Source organism: Nannobrachium achirus (assembly GCF_963921795.1).
Source record: "Nannobrachium achirus genome assembly, chromosome: 11".
Lineage (NCBI taxonomy): Eukaryota > Metazoa > Chordata > Actinopteri > Myctophiformes > Myctophidae > Nannobrachium > Nannobrachium achirus.
Window position 1 is genome coordinate 41,470,838 of NC_137820.1, and position 20,870 is coordinate 41,491,707.

Below are 20,870 nucleotides of genomic sequence, written 5' to 3' on the forward strand. Positions count from 1 at the left end.
GGTGCAAGGGCTCGCAGAAGCGAAACGGAGCAGCTGGATCTGAGACCATGCACAAATCAAACAAAATCCAGTAAAATGTTCACTTGGAAAGCCATAACCTGCCACATGGGCCAACAGAACACACACCTTCATAACCCCCAAAGTCTCCACGACAAAATATTATGTCCCAGGCCCAGTCAGACAACAAGATCAGAGCAGGAGCGTCACAACTCACAAGGGAAAAGTGGGACTGAGTCTGAGTTACTAGGGCCCAAGGTGGAAGGGGCTTCATTATTTTATACTTTTGCTATTGAAAAATAGCAGATCTACAAGCTTGTAGCGCGACACTCGGTGCCATGCTGTGAGCTTGTATATATCTATTTTTGAAATCACCCAAGAAAATTCATGGGGGGCCCGCAGTGAATCCTTGTACCCAGGGCCCATCATTTGGTCCGACACCCAGTTGGAACAGATCCTCAGCCCACTACAAACACACATATATAAAGCCTGGTGAGGCGAGGTTACAAACAACACAATCACCTACTGGACAAGATGCAGCGCCGTTGGCCGGTCCAGTCGAGCACCAACCGATCTTCAAGCCCTGCTACGGGAGTGGAGAGGAGAAAATATCCCCCCTCCCCCGGCGGACTCCTCAAGTCAGGCAACCATTGAAGAAAAGCAACGCGTCGCGTCCATATAACTTCCATCGGTATGTAACAAAACTGCTGAAAATAGCAGATATGCAAGCACACAACGCCTTGCATCCAAGCGTGACCATGGAGGCTGATGAGGAGTATTATATTCCAGTTCTCACAAGAAGGTTGCGTCCAAACTACCAGCGGTGTAACAAAAGAAAAGTAGTGAAAATAGCAGATCTACAACACGTCGCGACCGAGTGGAATCCAACAGGAAGAAACTCAAACACGGCGATCGTCATTGTCAGTAAGTTTACTGTTGTGGTTTACATCCTAACCTAAACTATACTGTTGTTGTTCTGCAGCAGCAGCAGCAGCGTGCGTCCTCCCTATGGCGTGCACGCGCAATCGCGCATGTGCTCGTGTTTGAGGCGCGCCGCGCAACAACTGCTTGGAGTGCTTGCAGCTTGAAGGAGGGCGTGGGTGTCTGTGTGATCGCTGCAGTCTGTTCCGTTCTAAAGCCCGCCTACTGTATCCGGTTATGTAACATTCACATGCACGCAAGAAACGTCTCCGCATCCGGTACAGACCCAGGCCGGATCACCAACAAGCAGAGTAACTTTATTGCTATCAGTTCTCTAGTTGTCGGGTGGAAACCTTGTATGTCCAAAACCGTTCGTTTTGTATTTATCATCTATAAAATGTACTAAACTAGTGAAAACAGCAGATCTACAAGCACACAACGCCGGCGTTGTGTGCTTGTAGATCGGCTGTTTTCACTAGTTTAGTACATTTTATAGATGATAAATACAAAACGAACGGTTTTGGACATACAAGGTTTCCACCCAACAACGACATATAGAGAACTGATAGCAATGAAGTTACTCTGCTATTTTGTGCGACAGTCTTGTATGATGAAGCAGGGCTTTGCTTTGGCATGAGAAAACATAGGCTACGTTTACATCGCCAAAGCAAGTGCCACAAATAAATAAAAAAGTTGAATATGGGGAACATATTTACAGTTATACACATAGGCCTTATATAAAGTTGTGTGTGTGTGTGTGTGTGTGTGTGTGTGTGTGTGTGTGTGTGTGTGTGTGTGTGTGTGTGTGTGTGTGTGTGTGTGTGTGTGTGTGTGTGTGTGTGTGTGTGTGTGTGTGTGTGTGTGTGTGTGTGTGTGCGCGCGCGTGCGTGCGTGCGTGCGTGCGTGCGTGATCTGTGCAAAATAAAACACTTGAATGCTGAATAAAAGGTAAAAAGCTTATTTCTATTTGTGTGAAGTCAGTAAGACGCCCTAAGGGCAAGAGGTGACCTATTACAGCCCTATTACACTATTCCAGTTATTGCCCTATTACACAATTACACTTATTACACTAGTACACTTATCTGATAAGTGCCTGACGCCATAAATACAAATATCAACAGAGTTATTCGCTCGAAAAGCCATCAATCACAAAAAGGTGAATAACTCCTGTTATTTCAAATATAGCTGGATTTTGGTCAAAAATGGCTATTTTGAGATGGCTACAACTATAGAAAAAAAAGCTTTTTATTCAATTTCTTTATTTTTTGATGAGACTAGAGCTTGTCTTCTTTCATGTCAGGTACGGTATAACATTTTCGAAAAAACACAGAATTTAGGAAAAATGTCAATATAAAAAAAATATATCAATTTTTTCATTAAACAAAATGGCAGGGGAGCCATACAGTCAATGTTAAAATGGCGGCCAATGTGTTAATAGGTTAACTTTTTTTATTTTTTATTATTTTAATTAATGCTCTACTCGATCATTCTACAGCGTCACACTAAAGCATCAAAAGTAGCAGATACCCAGCTCGAAGCGACGTGTTCTGAGCTTTTAGGTCTGCTACTTTTGCTATTTCTGAATTTGAAAAGTAACAGTTTTTGGACATATCAGGTCTCCACCCGACAGAGACAATATGATGGCTTTGTCATCAGCGGCAGCAGCACAGCTGTGCCGCCCCAGCATGTGCCTTGAGGCATTTCAGGAGCCATGCATCACATTTGACATGAACATTCTGTGCTGTTGTTGGGTTTTTTTTGAGGGGGAGAAGAGGTGACATGTTAAAGACTGACAAGGTTTAATTATGTGTTTATGGGGTCAAATATAGATGGATGTGTCCGCCTCTTCCTCGCTCATACAAACACTTGCATGAGCGCAGGCACGTGTGCATGTGCGCATGTCACGCACACATGCATGCACGCAAACACGCACACAGTACAGACACATACTGTACATACTCTACTGTACATAGACCAAAGGATAGAAAGAATTACACTCCAGTCCAGAGTAGGGATGGGTATTGAGAACCAGTTCTTATTGAGAACCGGTTCCCTGTGGATCGATTCCTTGGAATCGTTAGACAAAGTCCTTACGATTCCACTATCGATGCCTGCATATGCGTGATGACACATCACACACGCTGCCTTGTTTTTTTAGACCACAGCTAACATTTTGTCTAAGCAGAGGCATTCTAAAGTCTGGCTGTATATTTCACGAGAATGTGCACTGCACCTGTGTGCTATGCTAGTTTTGATAATGAGGCGTTGGCTTTCCTAGTTCTTTATTTTACCGGATCTCTTCTCCACTAGTCCCTCCCTAACATTTTGGTCTAGTTTTTAATTTGTTGACGGAAAATATTTTGTCATAGTTTAGTTATCACAGGCTTATTTTTTTATTTCGTTTTTTATGGACAAAAGTTTTTCATAGTTTTTTTAGTAAACAAAATTAATTAACACTTTATATGAAGGACCACGCTAAAGTCTTTACATTGGTTCTGTTGTGTTAACAATTTCAGAATAGTTTCAACCCAGTTTTAGACCATTCATTCATTGAATTTAGATTTAGTCAGAACATGTATCAGCAAGCAGAGCTCTCTGATCATCTGCCTTCATCATGAGACTATAGCACATGTAGCTTCACACACCAACAGTGTGATAACGGCGAGGACTGAAATAGAACACTTTATTCCACCGAACCCAATTAGTCTTAACAATTCTTCACAAGTTTGTGCTGCCCTGCTGCGCCGTTGTAAGAGATCAATGGAGACGCTGTGGTTTCATTGCTTTTTATCCCTAAATCAGAACGAGTGGACAAAATGGATCCAAAAGGAACCCTTATAGCAGTGGTTCTCAAACATTCTTTGTGCCGAGGAGCCTCAAATTGGTATTTGGACGTGTAAAAAAAAAAAAGAAAATTTCAAAATTGTTTCCGATATATTTTTCAAATATTATTATACAAAAATAGCAGATATACAAGCTCACAGCACGGCACTAAGTGACACGCTGTGAGCTTGTAGATCTGCTATTTTTGAATGGCCAACATGAAAATGGATGTTGTGGTTAAACTGATTGTGATGCTAATATGTTAACTACTTTGGCTGGGGACCCCCCCTGACACTTCTTCCCTATCCTTGGAACATTTTCTGTACTATTATGCCTTGCCCAAAATAGGGATCTCTTGACATTGTGTTCAAGGCAGTTAAGTGTTTTAGCCATTTAAACCCGATATTAGCGACCTTAAGCACTGCTACGGCAACGGCAGATGACAACGTTAACCGGAAATGATCCGCGCTTAATAGATAAACCTGCCGTCGCCGCAGCCGTCTCTACTACGGCAGAAGGTTCCTTCCCACGTAGCGCCTACTCTGTCTGATGCGTGTACGCGTCGCCATGGGAACCAAAGTGTTCAGTGAAAGGGGTGGGAACCCGTCGCCGCCGAGGCTTGCTTAACCATTTTGACCACTACGGCGATTACGTCATAGCAGCCGTAATCCGCCTGGCGTTGCTGTCCTGAAAATCATCGAACTTAAAGTCGTTATTGTCTCTGTCGTGTGGAAACCTCAATGTCTCAAACTGTTGCTATTTAGGATTCAAATTCAAAAACGGTAAAAGTAGCAGATTTACAAGCTCAAAACTGGTTTAATGCCACGTTTCGAGCTTGTGGTTGTGCTGCTTTTGTGTGACTCTGGAGTATTGTCAAGTAGGGATTCATTTTTGCCAAATGTGCTGTTTTCAAAATGTTCTCCTATAAGGACGTGCCCAGAATAGTGACGCTCGGCTCCATGTGGTTAAGATTATTCCCTGTCTGCATGTCTTGTGTGGTACAACCAAAGACTGTACAACAACATATGGGCAAAGGAAGCCCCATTGGTTTCTACAGATCAGTTTTGAAGCCACTTTTTTTGTGAATTCAAATCCACCATTTCTGAACTTCCGGTCCTGAAAAGAAACCGTAAACGACTGCTATTGGATTTAACTGCAGCGAGGGCGGGTCTTCACTCGGTAGAACCAGTTGAAACCCTAGAAATATACCCTGCTTTATCAAATATATTTTAATGAATGGGACCATAATGTACTAAATGCACATCTATACTATAATTTAGCGAATGTCTGTCTGAGTGAGTGAGTGAGTGTCTGTCTATCTGTATGAAACGGCGTTTCTCCTCGGTGGCTGGAGCAATTGATCTGAAATCGCATCACCATTAGCATATGAACACACCTGACATAACTGTGAAGCCCGTTTGTCACTTTCACAAATCGTATGCTGTATATTCGCATTTTTATGGTGTATCTATATCTATTTAGCCTACAGTACCTTTTGTGACCACACATGTTAAGGGAGGGGCGCTGTTGTTCAGGCCATGCACAATCACACACAAACCCACACACACACACACGGGGGGGGGGGGGGGGGGAGTGTGTGTGTGTGTGCAGGCGGGGGGGGGGGGGGGGGGGGGGGGGGGGGTTCTGGCCCTGTTACAGATGTTGTCCAAAAATCATGCAGATCGGTACACAGTATCTCTGTAGCCGTTAAATGGAACGGGTATTTCTTACATTGATGCTCCTACATATTAGCATGCAAGCACCAGTTAAAGTTACTTTCCATCCCTCATATACTGTGTGCACAGTCAGTGCACATCCCATAACCCACACACTGCACATCATTTCGGAGCTCATATCTTTGAACGGGTAAGGGCTAGTAATGATAATTTAAGAAAGCCTTTAAACTAGCGAATTAAACATGTATGAAAATGTTTACTGAGGTAATAAAACTAGTAAGACGCCTCAGGGCGACATGCGAACTCGCCCGCCATCTGGACAGTGATGTATATCGGACCAGTTACCCATATATGGAGACCCCGGTACCCATATATGGAGAATTGGAGATCCATGTACTGTATATGGAGATATGCTGTGAGAGCCCAAACATGCTTACTATGATGTCTATGACATCTGACATCATACCCTTTTATGACCATACATGGAGATCCCTGTCTGTAGAACCAGCCACACAGATATGGGCTGTCTTGGCTATCTGTCTTGGCCATATATGGATTCTGTTAGTGTGGTATGGGGCCGATGTGGCCTTCATATATGGGCATTCCCATATGAAGTCCTGTTAGATATGGGCTTAATTTTGATGACATCAGGGAACTCCATATATGGGCATAAACAGGATTCTGTTAGTGATGTCACCTGTGATGTCACAGTGATGTGTCAGGCGTTATAGACAGAGATATGGACAAGTTGTGACGGTTCACATACTAAACAATGAAGCGTAAAGTCCAGCCAGAACCTTGGTGAAATAACGACATCTGCTGGGCCATTAATGGGAATTGCACCCCTAAGAGATTCAGGAAGTGGTCTTCAGATCCACCGGAGATTGCTTGCCGCCTGGGCACAACACATCTGCTGTGTTTATGGCATGTTTTTCCTGCTTTTGATGGGGACACATTTTCCCACTCTCCATGTGTTTCTGTGCACTAGTGTGTAAAATGGTGCATTTATATAGGACCTTAAAGTGCCTTTCAATGTGCACGACATTCACAGACCAACGTAAGATGAAACCTTGCATGGCACCAAATACCAGCCAGTTCATCAGGAGCAGTTAGGGGTTTAGTTTCTTGCTCAAGGACACTTTGCCACTAACCAGGGGGAACCAGGGACCTCTCATCCTCCTGAGCCTTTTTTTCCCCCTTCTTTTTTGATTGATTGACCAAAAACGTATACATTGACCATCTTAAATGCAGATCCCATTGATATTTTGATTAACCTTGCCTTCTACCGGGAGCCATCCCAGTATAGCAAAGCATTGCAATTAGGTGGGTCATGGATTTAAAGGTGATACACCATGCATTTAAAAAGTATTTATGTCATATTGTTTATGTCCCAAAAACGTTTTTCAAAAGGTTTGAGGCTAAATTACCACTCCTGAATAGAGAGCCTCTCATTTTTGAATGGCTCTCAGAGCATTTCAGCTGCAGTACCACCTTTGGCCTGAACTGCGCCACCCCCCCCCCCCCCAAAAAAAAAATCTGTTTTGAAAAAAAAAAAGATTTTTTTGAAAAAAAGTTTTTATTTTATTTTATTTTTTGTGTGATGACGTCACAATTGGCAGATGACGTCACAATCGACAGCAAATCTGTATAGCCTGTTTTGAGAACCCGTGAGATACTTTTAACCTTCGCCTTCTCAAAACCAGAGAAAGACACAACGGTCAGAAATGGGACTTTGTGAGGATAGAAGGTGCTAGTGGGACCCCAAAAAAAGGTTTTTAAATAGGAAAAGTGAAATTTCATGGTGCATCACCTTTAAGGCAGAGAAGTAGTCGTATCAGTTTTTGGAGCTGTGTGAAGCACAGGCTCCCTATACGTGGCCGTGTGGGTCTGTCTGTGTGTCTGTCTGTGTGTGTGTCTGTATGTAGCCTGAACTTCCTAAACTTCGGCACGCCACTAGTCCCACAGTTTTGCCACCACACACTCGCGCCATATGTCAAATCGAACGGCTTACTCGGGAATCGTGGGCTATTACTTTTCTAAGAGAAAGGTTCTATAGTTTAATTGATATTAATTTATTAGTGAATTAATTTTCCCCATTGACTTATAATGGGAATCGCAAAAACTCACATTCAATTATTTGTCTCTCGCAAACCATAGGGGCTAGAGTTTCAAGACTTGGAGAGGAGGTTCATAATGATTTCAAGGATTAAATAAAAAATAATTGTGTCATTTGGCCGCATGGTGGCGCCATAACACCCCACTTTACGTTTTGGCCTGTAACTCTTGAACCGTAGGTCGGAAAATTAAAAATATTTTTTCCCTGGATTCCTTGGGTCATGACGCATCTCCCCATATAGGCCACGCCCATTTGCGCCATGATAGATTTTCCGCCATCTTGAATTTTCTCCAAAACACACTTTTTGCTCCTTTTCCTACATATTTTCTTCAAATGTCACAAAAATCGGTACACATGATCCACACACACACACACACACACACACACACACACACACACACACACACACACACACACACAGCTCCACTTCACACGGGTGTGATTTTTTTTTGTTGGGAGGTCTGAAGCTTAGACACCCCACTGGCTGTGTGCGTACGTGTCCGTGTCTGTGTCCCAAAGTGGCCTCATAGGAAACAGTTTGCCAAACACGGTGCAGTGTTTTTAATTGTCCTTTCATGTGACTGCCTGTCGCGTGGCATCACAGTGTTAGTCAAAGCCCTGGCCTCCGTGCAGCCAAGCAGGGATTCATTTTGCTCTTCGTGTCACTTTGATTTCTGTCCCCATGAGCCATGTGACGACAGCGATTAAAGGTCTGACTCATTATTCTTCACACACACACACACACACACACACACACACACACACACACACACACACACACACACACACACACACACACACACACACACACACACACACACTCAAATCAAATCACATCATTATACATTCTCAAATTAATTTACTTTCAGAATTTCTTTCTTTCAATATATATATATTTTTTTATTCGTAATCTCTCCTTCTGGGCTGAGGTTAAGAAGAGGACACGTTCCATGTTGTAGTTATTAAGTTACCGTTCAGAAATCATGAAAAGACTTGCCCCGAAGCATTGTGGGAGGTTACTGGAGGGGACACCACAGCCTCAATCTAATTCATAAGCCATTTCATTCGCTTGGTGTCGTGATTATAGAGAGTTCAAGTGGTGACACTTTGTTTGAACTTATAATGTACTATAACTGTGCTATGACAGCATAAGATCATAGAGAGATTTGTAAGTGGTTATGAATCACCATTTTTGGTGATCTGTCATTTTGCCAGTCTGATCATAGTGATGTAGACTTAAGTTTACAATAGCTGCATTTACAACATGGTCACCTTTCTTCCAATCTGATTAAAATACATCTGATTGAAGGTTTTGGATCTTGGATCTTCTTTGATTGAAGTGTTTACATGGGATGAGATCAATCTGATCTGGTGTTTGATCAGGTTGTAAAAAGGTCTAGACCACCCCTCTGCACCTGATTAGAATTTAAATCAGGTTGGATTTAATCAGATTTATTTAGGTGTATACATGGAGAATTTTAATCTGATTATTTTTTTTATCAGATTAAAAGTGTCCATGTAAATGCAGCTAATGTGCTACCAATCATGTAGAAAATAAGAATTATTATAGCACATTGTGGACTTATATGTTGTTACTGCCGGGGTCTTCAACGTTTTCAGGCCAAGGACCCCTTAGCTGAGAGAGAGATGAAGCAGGGTTAATATATTCCGTATAGTTTCATCGTTTGACAGCACAATCATCAATGTATTTTGGATTCATGTCAATTTGTGTTTTCATATATTTAACCACTTGAACCGTCAATACTTAATAAACTTGACCTTTCACTCTGTACTTGAACTTGCACTTTTTCCCCTCTACACCAAACCTCTTTGCCGAAAATTGCCGATCTACAAGCTCACTCGCAGCGCGAGGCGTTGTGAGCTTGTAGATCTGCTATTTTTGGCTAAAGTTCTCAGAATATGGACGCTAGGGTTCAAGTGGTTAAAGGAGAAAAAAAGCTTCTATCACTCAAAGATTTGGAGGAGCCCCTAGGGGTCCCAGACCCCCTGTTGAAAATCCCTGTGTAACTGTATGATGACTGCATCCTTGAGTTATTACAAAGCTTCATAAATACACACTATTACTTATTTTATTTTAGAAACGGTGATTCTGGTTGAATGGTTTGCGACAGCTGTTGTGATTGGATGGCTTCGCAATGGACAGGTTGCTTCACACTGTGATTCTGATTGGATGGTTAATAAAAGCAACTGTTACGTGATGGCTGACGCACGCAGGCACGAAACACATGCACGTTTCACATAACCCTCACAGAGACATTTCACATAATGCGCACGTTAACCACCCCCCCTTCCCATTTATCAATCTCCTCTGAAGTCATGTGTCCGGATAAAGAAAAAAACTAGTTGAGAAGAAAGGGAGGATATTAGGAGGGCGAGGGGGAGAGATGTGGACAGAGTGAGAAGAACAGATAGAGAGAGAGACACACACACACACACACACACACACACACACACACACACACACACACACACACACACACACACACACACACACACACACACACACACACACACACACACACACGGAGGGAGGGAGAGGGGAGGAAGAACAGTGAGGTAGGGGGACGAAGTTAAGTATTGCAATCCATCACAGTGTGGTACGCACATGCTACACTGGGCGCTACACTCCCTCTACCATGGGGGAGCAACAGACTGACTTCATGCTTCCTTCAATGCATGAATAGACCAATCCGCTTCTTTTCACCTGACAGGGGGGAGTTTCCCTGTTAGGACGTAGCGCGTTGAAGGAACACATTATTCCAACCAGTTCCTTTCCCCTCCATCAGGCGCCCCAGCTGGCCAGGGGGAGGCAGTATAGAGACCAGTATTACTACATGCATTTTTTGACACAGGTGAGCACATGCAAACTCTACACAGAAAGGCCCTTTTGCCGATCCCACCTAGGGTATGGGCACTGATGATGTGGAGGAGAGAACACGCCCACAGCGCCCACAGTATCCCCAGCGGGAATCGAACCCAGGACCTTTTACAGTAGCTGTTAGGCGACAGAAGCCCCTGGTTTTGATTCCAGAACTCCTTTTTTGCCATTTTTAACCATAACCCTAAGACGAAAATATAAGATCTACTGTAGAAGCTCGCAGTGTGACCCGTTGATCTCTTCAATCTTCAATTTTTTTGTAAATGACACCAGTACACAATTGTGTAAAATCTCCATCTCTTCTCCCACCTACTGTATATTGAACCAAAAACATTCATTTATTTGGTGAGGACCAGGAAAATCGTCACCTTTGGTCCTAAAGTATTGCAACCACACATGGACACTCTCTCATACACGCGTGCACTCACACGCACACACAGGCACATTTGAAACGGTTAAATTCCATATCCAGTCATGCTATAACTCGGTCAGTGTTCTGAATGTAGAATCACACACCATTGCCTCTAGGCTGCAGCACACAGCTGGGTTTCCCTGGCTTTCGGCTACAGTCTGCTGGCCGCAAGTTGATTGTAGAAACGCCCTGACTGATGTCAGCATGGACTCCGCTACGCATGTTGCTACAATAGTGCTGCAGTGCCAAAGAGGCTTCCCTGCTAACCATTCACCTAGAATGGTTAGCGGGGAACTGGGGTCAGATCTTTTTTTTGGGGGGGGGGGGGGGGGTCCCCAGATGATTAGTTTATTTCAATGGTCAAAATGCAAAACCTCCTATCTGAATAATTCACTTTGTTGGGAAAATGAAAAAGAAAAATGTGTGTTCAACACCAAAACCTTCTATCTACTATTTCTAGGTAAAAACCTCATGCAGATAGGAGGTTTTTACCTAGAAATAGTTCGATAGTTAGATTTTTTTGTTGTTAAATAACACGTTTTACAGCACTTAATTATGCTTCTTTTGAGATCAAGAAGTTCTACAGGTCTGTTACAAGTATTACCATTACATTTTTTTTATCAACTCACCCTCTTGGTGTGGTAAAAGTTTCCCCACCTGACAAAATCATCAGCAATCAGCAGATAGGAGGTTTTGAGCTTCGCCTTCATCATTTTGCCACTTTTGCAAACCTGTCAAATGTCATGTTCTAGTCACATGACATTTCTTTTTTTACAAAATGAGCGGAAGAACGATCTTGACTCCTCATTTCAAGTGAAATCCAAAACATTTTCAGAAAGGTTTTGCATTTTGGCCAAAGTTATTGTCAGAGTCTATGCAGTTACAATGCATTTCCCCATGGGAAATGCTGAGGTACCTACTGTACTGTACCATCAGCACACAGTACTTACCTCATGGCTTGCTGCACCCAAACTATGCTACCCATGTGCTGAGTTGGCAGTGCCCAGGATTGAACCCATGACATTGTTGTCCACAGTTTTTCTGAAAACTTTTGGCACCAAAATAAAGACCGATGCAGGAATCTAGCACAGTCTTACATCTTCATCCCTCGGTCGAGCCTCCCACGAGCATGTTTCCCAATTCTCCCTCCCTGTCTTATCTAACCCCCTGGCCCTTGTATCTCAACAACATCTTGTTGTAAATTTCTCCTGACTCCACCGTTCCTCAATTATCCATTTACCTTCCTCCCACCTCCTGCAGTCCTGGCCTCTCTCTCTCCATCAGCAGAAAAACAACCGAAGCAGATGTTTACCTGCTCACCTGTACTGTACATGGCACACTCCCTCCCATTGTCCGCTTATTGCTGAGCCTGCACTTCTCCCAGTTTCAACTTTGTTGTGCGAGGCTTTCGAAACAACCGCTACTTCATTGCTGTTGGGCAGAAATCTCTTATCTCCGTATTCTTTGGTGGTGTTTTTCTTTTCTTTTTTTTTTTTGTAAATCAACGCCCTACTTGATCATATTACAGCATCACACAGAAGCATCAATAGTAGCAGATCTGCAAGCCGCGTTTCAAGCTTGTAGATCTGCTACTTTACTGTTTTTGAATTTGAATCTTGAAAAGTAACAGTTTTGGACATATGAGGTTTCCACCCGACAGAAACGACTGTCATTCTGAAAATGACATTTTCAACTGAACCGAGTGTTGTAAGTCAGAGTGGCTTATTTTCGGCAACGCAGGAGTCTATCCCTGTTTCAGTGCACTAGACTCCTGTGAGATGGATTGCTTGGATTGCTGAGGTTGCGCGCAACACCCACCATCAGTTCCAAGATCCTGCACGTCTTGCCGCATCCAAGCCACGCTACGATACTGTACGCTGAGTTAGTTCACAGGATTAACCTGGAACCTTGTGTTCCATAATTGGGTGCTCTGCCGACTAAGCTAACCGGACATACAGTATATATACTAGTAAGACACCTCAGGGTGACTTGCGACCTCAGGGTGACTTGCGACCTCAGGGTGACATGCGACCTCGCCCTAAAGGGCGAGGTCACGCCAATTCTTGGCCAACATAACTTGTTTTAACTTGCTTTGATTGCCTTTTGCCAACGTTTTTCTTATGCTGTTTTTATTTTATCTGTACTGTAGCACTTTGAGGTTTGCTGTCAAATGTAAAGTGCGTTACAAATAAAATGTATTATTATTATTATTATTATCTGGCCAACCACAGCGTTTCTCTGACGATTCTAGTTGTTGTCATTCTGGGGGGAGTTTGTTCATGTTTTTGTGTGGGTATCAACCCTAGGAGACACGGGGAGAACATGCAAACTCCACACAGAAAGGCCCTATCGCCAACCCCACCTTAGGGTTTGGGCGCTGATGACACGGAGGGAGGAACACGCCGCCCATATATGTCCTTAATATTGATAACATAATATCCTTAATAATGTCCTTAATATTGATAATATAGGAATCTCCATATATGGGCATAAAACGCACGTAATGCCAAGCAGGGCCTTGGTGAGTTAGGGCCTTGGTTTGATGCCTGTGGATCTCCATATATGGGCATAAGGGGGTACCCTAACATTCTCATTTTCGGCCGCCCGAACGTCTAGTCGGGGGCCGGCCAACACAGTGCTGGTTCCGTAAAACCCTGGTGTCAAACATCAGCTCCGCATACGGAGATTCCGAACCTTTCGTGCTGGTTATGGAAAACCGCGTGTCGGGTCGAGGCCGGGCACTGCACTACCTGCTGCGGCGGGGAACGCGCGTGCCGAAGTCTGTGTTGACTCATGTGGCATACGTGATGTCAGAGCCTTTTATGCCCGTTCCGGAAAACCCTGATGTCAGACATCAGCTCTGCATACTATTTGCACAGGAGTGATGTCAGAATGAGTCAGCAGAAGTGATGTCACAATGAGTCAACGCTTGCTCCGGTTCCTCCAGAAACAGCCTGATGTCAGACATCAGCTCCGCATACGGAGATTCCGAACCTTGGAGATATCTGTATCTGTCTGTCTGCGTCCATTTTATGCCCATATAATGAGATCTCTGCAGATCTCCATTTTGTGTAGGAAATGGAGTGCTAGTGGGGGGAGTCCTTTCACTCTGTTTCACAAATCCCAGATTGGAACGTGGCCTTACAAAAACAAAAATGTCAGTAGTGAGATTTGTTTTTGCTTTGGTCCATGAATATGTGGCTGTGCCCAGTGTTGCATACTGTAACTCCTGGCCCTAGAAAGCACTGGCCATGAAACTTCAGTGATTTGCATTTTCAGAGGTTATGCTTCATGTCGTACACTAACTTGATGCGAGAGCTGTGCCCACCCACGCCTCGTCATTCTCTGCTGCCCTTTTATTTTCCTGCTTATTGAACACTGACCGACCGCACAGGATGAACATGAGATTAATGCCGGAGGCTAAAAACCTTCCAAAAATTACAAGCTGCCATCTTTCATTGCACTTAAGAAGGCAATTGTGCGTGTGGCCACAAACACTCAAAGAGTAAGGAGAGAGAGGCATCATCACTCATGCTTCATTACATTGTCCGCATGAGTAGATTTTTAGGGCTCCCCCCAACACAGTGTATGTCAGTGGTTCTCAAACGTATTCATGTCAAGGACCCCTAAATTAAAGGAGTCATCCAGACCAAAACATATATAGGGTTAAATCTGCCTTTTATCATACCCCTTCATACCTGCTTTAGTCGATTTTTTTCATAGCTGCCCCTGTTGCTAGATTTCGGCTGCCCCTGTTGCTAGATTTCGCAGGCTCTCTCATAACTAACACAGTGGATTGTCCTTAGGCTAGTGCGGTCATTTCTTTAGCTTCAAAGTTAGTATTTTTTTATTGGATTGTGTTTACACAACGTCCTGAGATCAACCAAACTGCTGTTTTGACCTCACAGGCACCCTTACTTGTCAAACGGCTTCTGCTCTGCACCAGAGCAGGGAGAGGAGAGGCTAGAAAGGGAGGGAGGGAGGGGTCTGTTTGACAAGTAAGGGTGCCTGTGAGGTCAAAACAGCGGTGTGGTTCATCTCAGGACGTTGTGTAAACACAATCCAATAAAAAAATACAAACTTTGAAGCTCAAGAAATGACCGCACTAGCCTAAGGACAATCCACTGTGTTAGTTATGAGAGAGCCCGCGAAATCTAGCAACAGGGGCAGCCGAAATCTAGCAACAGGGGCAGCTATGAAAAAAATCGACTAAAGCAGGTATGAAGGGGTATGATAAAAGGCAGATTTAACCCTATATGTGTTTTGGTCTGGATGTCTCCTTTAATAACAGTATATTTGGGCTCGGACCCCCATCTGAAAAGGTTTCGTGCCAAGATCTGTGACGTTAAAAATATCAAAAATATTTCAAGAATTTATTTTGAAAATAGCTGATACATCTACATCAGGCCCTTTGAGAACCCCTGCATTAGTGTACAAATGGAACCAAATCATTCGGTTCCCTTTGTACACTTTAGAGTTAGGACTAACATAACAGTACATTTGGTTCTTAACTAACATTTATCTGGGGACCCCCTGGAAATTCGTCGTACCCCACTTTGAGAACCACTAGTGTATGTGCCTTTTATCTTTTAGTCGCCCGTACAGTTTTAGATAACAGCACTTTGTTTTTGTGTGCACATCATGTCTATCAGTAAACTGATTCTTAATTCAAGTTAGACCAAGAATAAAAATAAAACTCATTTCCCAAAAATGTAAACAGATAGAATTATGAGATAATATTTTGTAAAAGTGTGCTCATTTCAACTTGGGGTCATAGTTACAAATCAGTGTTCTATACACTATAGCCAGAAGGATGTGATTCTGTGAAACATTGACCAGCGGCCTTTTGGCCAATGTATGATTACCCATCGTGGTCAGGGACTTTAATCTGTGCTGTTTGACTCAAGGACAGCCTCATGTACTGCTATCTTTTATTCATGGAGAGCCATGGTGAGACTGGGAAATCTTGAAAGGAGAGTGAGAGAGATTTACCACATTTACCATCCGAACGCTGGACCTCCAGCGACTGCAATAATAGCCTGACAAAACTACTGCCTGACAGTTTTATGAGCATCTGTCTGTGTTCGGGAATATACATATTTTTAAGATGTGCCTGTCTTTACAGCATGCCCGTCACAAATGCTCATTTGTTGGCTGTACAAGAAGGGAATGTATACTACGCCAATAGTGGCATCGTGTACAGCAATTCTAATGCCCGAAGATACTGCTGGCAGCAGGGTATATTTAATTATACAGTAGATTTATTTATTTAAGACGGTATCAATGCGAGCCTCATGTGCGCCAAGCCTCCAGCTGTAATCGAGGTGCTTAATCTCAATGACGCATACATATTTCCCATATTTTTACCCTGCTCCCTGTTGAGAGGATTATCATTTAACTTTTCTTTTCTTCCAGGGTGAAGGATCTCGCCATTAAATAACAGCGTATCTGACTTTTCTAAAAGTCTCATATCCTAGCTTTTATATAATAAGAAAAAAGAAAAAAGCAAGCTGCTGTTAAATAAAGAGCCCTCTTTCGTTGTCTCTCTCTCGGCATGGGTAGAATAGTTGGCTTCTTTATTATTAAGCCCCAGTTCGTTAAAGAGGCCTAGAGCGATCTTTGAATTTTACAGTTTTTTGTTCTTTTTTTACTTTGAAATCTTGCAGCACTAATACCAACGAGACAATGGGCCCCAGTGTCTTAGCTGTCAGGCAGATGTGGGCTACAGACACCGTTTGATTCTCACACACACACACACACACACACACACACACACACACACACACACACACACACACACACACACACACACATTAATATGAGTATTTAATGATGCAACTGGGTAATTACTTGTTGTTGACATACTGTAGCTAGCTCGACTGGGTGTCCTTAGTTTGGGATCACAAAGAAGACATGACCCGTTTGATAGCTCCCCCACAGGGACCTGGGTACTTCTTGTCAGTTTTTACCTCATTAAAGCAGTTTACATGCTCAGCCAGTTGCTTAGAATCTAGTCAGAGTAGTCATTACTCTTTTCTTTTTTTGCCTGTCTCCATTTAGGATCCTTCATTCATTACATAATGTTTTCATTATTATGCATTTAGGGAACAAGAATGTGTCTTTCTCTGCAGCAGATAGGAATTTACAGAAGCATCTTAATTTGGGAATGTCCTGATTTTAAGGAAGAGCAATTGTTTTGAGGGCAGAGAACCTTCTTAAATTCAAAATGATTCCGCTAGAACCTTAACGACTAACAATTAAAATGGCTGCGAGGCTATTCTCATTTAGGGCTAGAGACGCTGTAGAGTGGAATAATTGGAAACATTTGATGGTCGAGAGATTATTGAATTGTTGATGGGGGTATTCTGTACAGCAAGCGTCTTCAACAAGGGGTCCAGGACCCCCTAGGGGATCCTCAGAGCTGCTACTGAGGGGCCGACGAATATTTGTGTGATAGGATTATTTAACCACTTGAAACTTGACGCTAGCTAGTGAAGTAGCAGATCTACGAGCTTACAACGCATCACAGAGCTCGTAGATCTACTATTTTACTAGCCAGCGTCCCTATTCTGAGGAGAAGTTTAGCTAAAAATAGACAATCTACAAGCTCACAACGCCTCGCAGCGCGATCTGATACATATCATACATGAAATCTATGAAAAGGTTTTATCTGCAACACAATTTTATACAATATGTGTCCAAGGCCTTAGACAACCTCATGTTCTGTGGCAGATATCTGACTGTAGCATAAAGGTGGTTCTCAACCTGTAGGTGGGTTGGGACCCCCAGGTGGGTCCCCACCTAATTTATTTGTATTTATTTATTTATTTATTTCTGATTCTACTGGACGTCACCTGACACGTCGCTGACGTTACCGGATCAAAAAAAGCCTGAAAAGTTTGGGAACTCTGTTCTAGGGCAGTGATTCTCAAACATCTTCCTGTCAGGGATCCCCAAATTCATATGTATATTATTTCGACACAGTAACACACAGTAGCCTGGGATCAAACCTACCTCCTGAACCTCTGCCATCCCCCATGGTCACGGACCCCCATCTGAAAGGGACCCATATATTGAGATTTGTGTTACATACAATTATTTTACACTTTTCACAAATGTTCAAACTAAAATGTTTGGGAACCTCGGGTCTAGACTATGTGTCTGCGTCTCCCCCTCCACATGTCTTGTCATCATTATGAACACAGCAACCCACCTGGCCAACATGGTCGCTGTGAACACAAGTGGTGAGAGAGCAGCTGGTTTTATAAACCACGCAGTGGGCAAAATGGCTGAAAAATAAAAGGAAATACTGGACAGTCATTTCTGCTTTTAGGAGAGCTAGATTTTCAGCCGTCAGTGATGAGCTAGTTTGCGCAATTAGAATGCAAAGTTTTGTTTTTTTTTGCTGGAAAAACAGTATGTTATTTACCCAGAAACTGTTTACTCCCACCGGGATTAATTACTCTGCAAGCACCCTGAAGTAATCACAAATTAACATTGATCCGACAAAGGACCAAAATCACTGAATTGTGGCAGGTGAAAATGACATTGCTAGTCCTTCCCCCAGTATAGCTAATCCCCTCGGGATAACAAATTTCTCAATCTTAACGAGTTTCACCTTTGCTTCACCAGATATTTCCTGGTTAAGTTAAAGCAGCACTATGTAACTTTCTTCTTCTACTCTTCTTCTATTTGAACATGCCGGTGTTTTTTTTTACCATTGAGCTATTTATTTAATCTTGACCTTCAGGTCAAAATTCATGTCAGATCCTGTGTCTAGGTGGGCCATGGCCTTTGACACAATCTAAATGTCTCAAATGCAAACACCTCAATAAGCTACTGCAGTGGTTCTCAAACTTGACATTTGAAGTTTTCCCCTTAACTTTGACAGTGTACATATGGAACCAAATGGACCTTTTAGGGTCCATTATGGTTCCATTTGTACACTGTCAAAGTTACAGACTTGTAAAGGTCAATTTAGACCTCCATAAAGGAACCTAGAGAGTCCCTGAAATCCACTTTGAGAACCACTGAAGTCCAGGACTCCACCGTCGACTTTGACGACCTATCCTTATTTTGACGTTGAATAGCGCCAGGTCTGGAATTGCGTCATTTTAGGGGCATGGCCACTTGGCCTTTTTTTTAGGGAACAGGCCAAATGCCAGGGCAGGAAGGCCATCAAATAAAACAAGATTTTAGTCCATTGAAAGAATTTGTTGAATTTAAGGGTTAGGGATGTTAACCTAATCTGCAGTGAATTGGTTTGAGGGGCACAAGGCCAAACTATGGGGCAATGGCGACCGCGGCCTCCATGAAATTCCTGCCCTGGATAGTGCTCTTTTCTAGCTTATGGGTCACCAATTATTTCCGGGGTAAGCGTTAGGTCACCTGACACAGCGATGACAAAGCCCAAGACATTGGTGTAGAGCAGGAAAAAGAAAAGAAAGGAGGAGACAAGTAACCCCAGTCAATTTAAGTATATCCTCGATGTCGGGCTGAAACCTCTTATCTCTATAGTCTAACCTTTTGTGTTTTTTCATAAAATAACGTCCTAGTTGATCATCCTACAGCATCACACAAAAACATCAGATCCACAAGCACAAAGCACGGCACGAAGCAACACGTTTTGAGCCTGTTGATCTGCTACTTTTGCTTCTTTTGAATTTGGATCCTGAAAAGTAAGCGCACACATGAGGTTTCCATCCGACAGAGACGATATATAGGATTTAAGTGTTTAAAAATGTAAGGCATTTCTTCTCCTCACAATCCCCGCTCTTATATATGGGACATGGCAGATGATGAGCATTAGATCATATTTCCGTCAGCCTGAGGCTAACTGTGACAAATCGTGAGAGGCAAAAGCCTCAGCCTAGAGAGGACGACACCAACCCCCCACCGGAGAAAATAAGTTTATTGTAGCAGACAGTCCCTCTCCCCTGTTATGTTTTACATTGAACCGGGCACTGGTTTGGTGCCACACTCCCATCTGCTGTTTGATGGTGGTACCGCATGTTGCTCACTACATCACATAGTGATGAAAGATAGTCTTTTTTGAGCGGTGGTTACACCGTCTCCTATACGTGGCCGTGTGTGTATGCGTGCGTGTGTGTGTGCGTGCGTGTGTGTCTGTATGTAGCCCGAAGTACCTTTTCTGACCACACATGTTAAGGGAGGGGCGCTGTTGTTCAGGCCAGGCCAGGCCAGACACACACACACACACACACACACACACACACACACACACACACACACACACACACACACACACACACACACACACCCACCCACCCCACACACACAGGCACCCCCCCACGACCACCGCTCAGTTCACACAGGTGTGATTTTTTGTATATATGTATATGTATCACTTGTGTGTGAATAGTGATATGTCGTTGGAGTCTACAAAAATCGATTTTAATATTTCAAAATCGGCAACAGAGTCTTATGCACACCTAATCAAAGCTTAGCGTGGGTGCGTAGGCGGGGGGCAACATAATTTCAAACATGCACAAAATGTACATAGGACCTGCACATCTGAGATTGAGGATTGAGATGCCTGAAGAAGGTCTTTGACCGAAACGTTGCATTCCTAATAAATAAAAATAGTTTTTCTGGCAAGTTGAAGATGGTGTGTGTGTGGGTCCTATGTACATTTTGTGCATGTTTGAAAATATTTCAAGATCGAAATTGATTACAGGTACTAATCGAAAAGTACTGTGGAATAATCTTTTTTACATCCCTAATTACTAACCCTATCTCTAACCCTAACCGCACGCGTAGCCACACAGTCTAAATAGAGTAAAGAGACTTCAGACTGACTGATTCCTCCTGGATCAGCTAAAGAGACCACCATATGGTGGTCACTTTGTGGGGCGAGAGGTTGATTTCATGGCGAGAGAGGTGGCGTCAGTCCACCGTTACCTCTACCTCCAAGTGCAATTCATTGAAGAGGACGATGAAATCTTTTACATGTCGATATTAATAAAGGCTTGTTTTAAAAAGAAACTTAAACTTTATTGTACACTC

At 43.1% G+C, this 20,870-nt stretch overlaps 1 protein-coding gene across 1 annotated transcript in view; it reads left to right on the forward strand.

The window, feature by feature from the left end:
• Positions 1-20,870, forward strand: part of pot1 (protection of telomeres 1 homolog) — a gene marked incomplete at its 3' end in the record, with an annotated part of 102,927 nt that overhangs the window by 37,982 nt on the left and 44,075 nt on the right. The window lies entirely within an intron of this gene.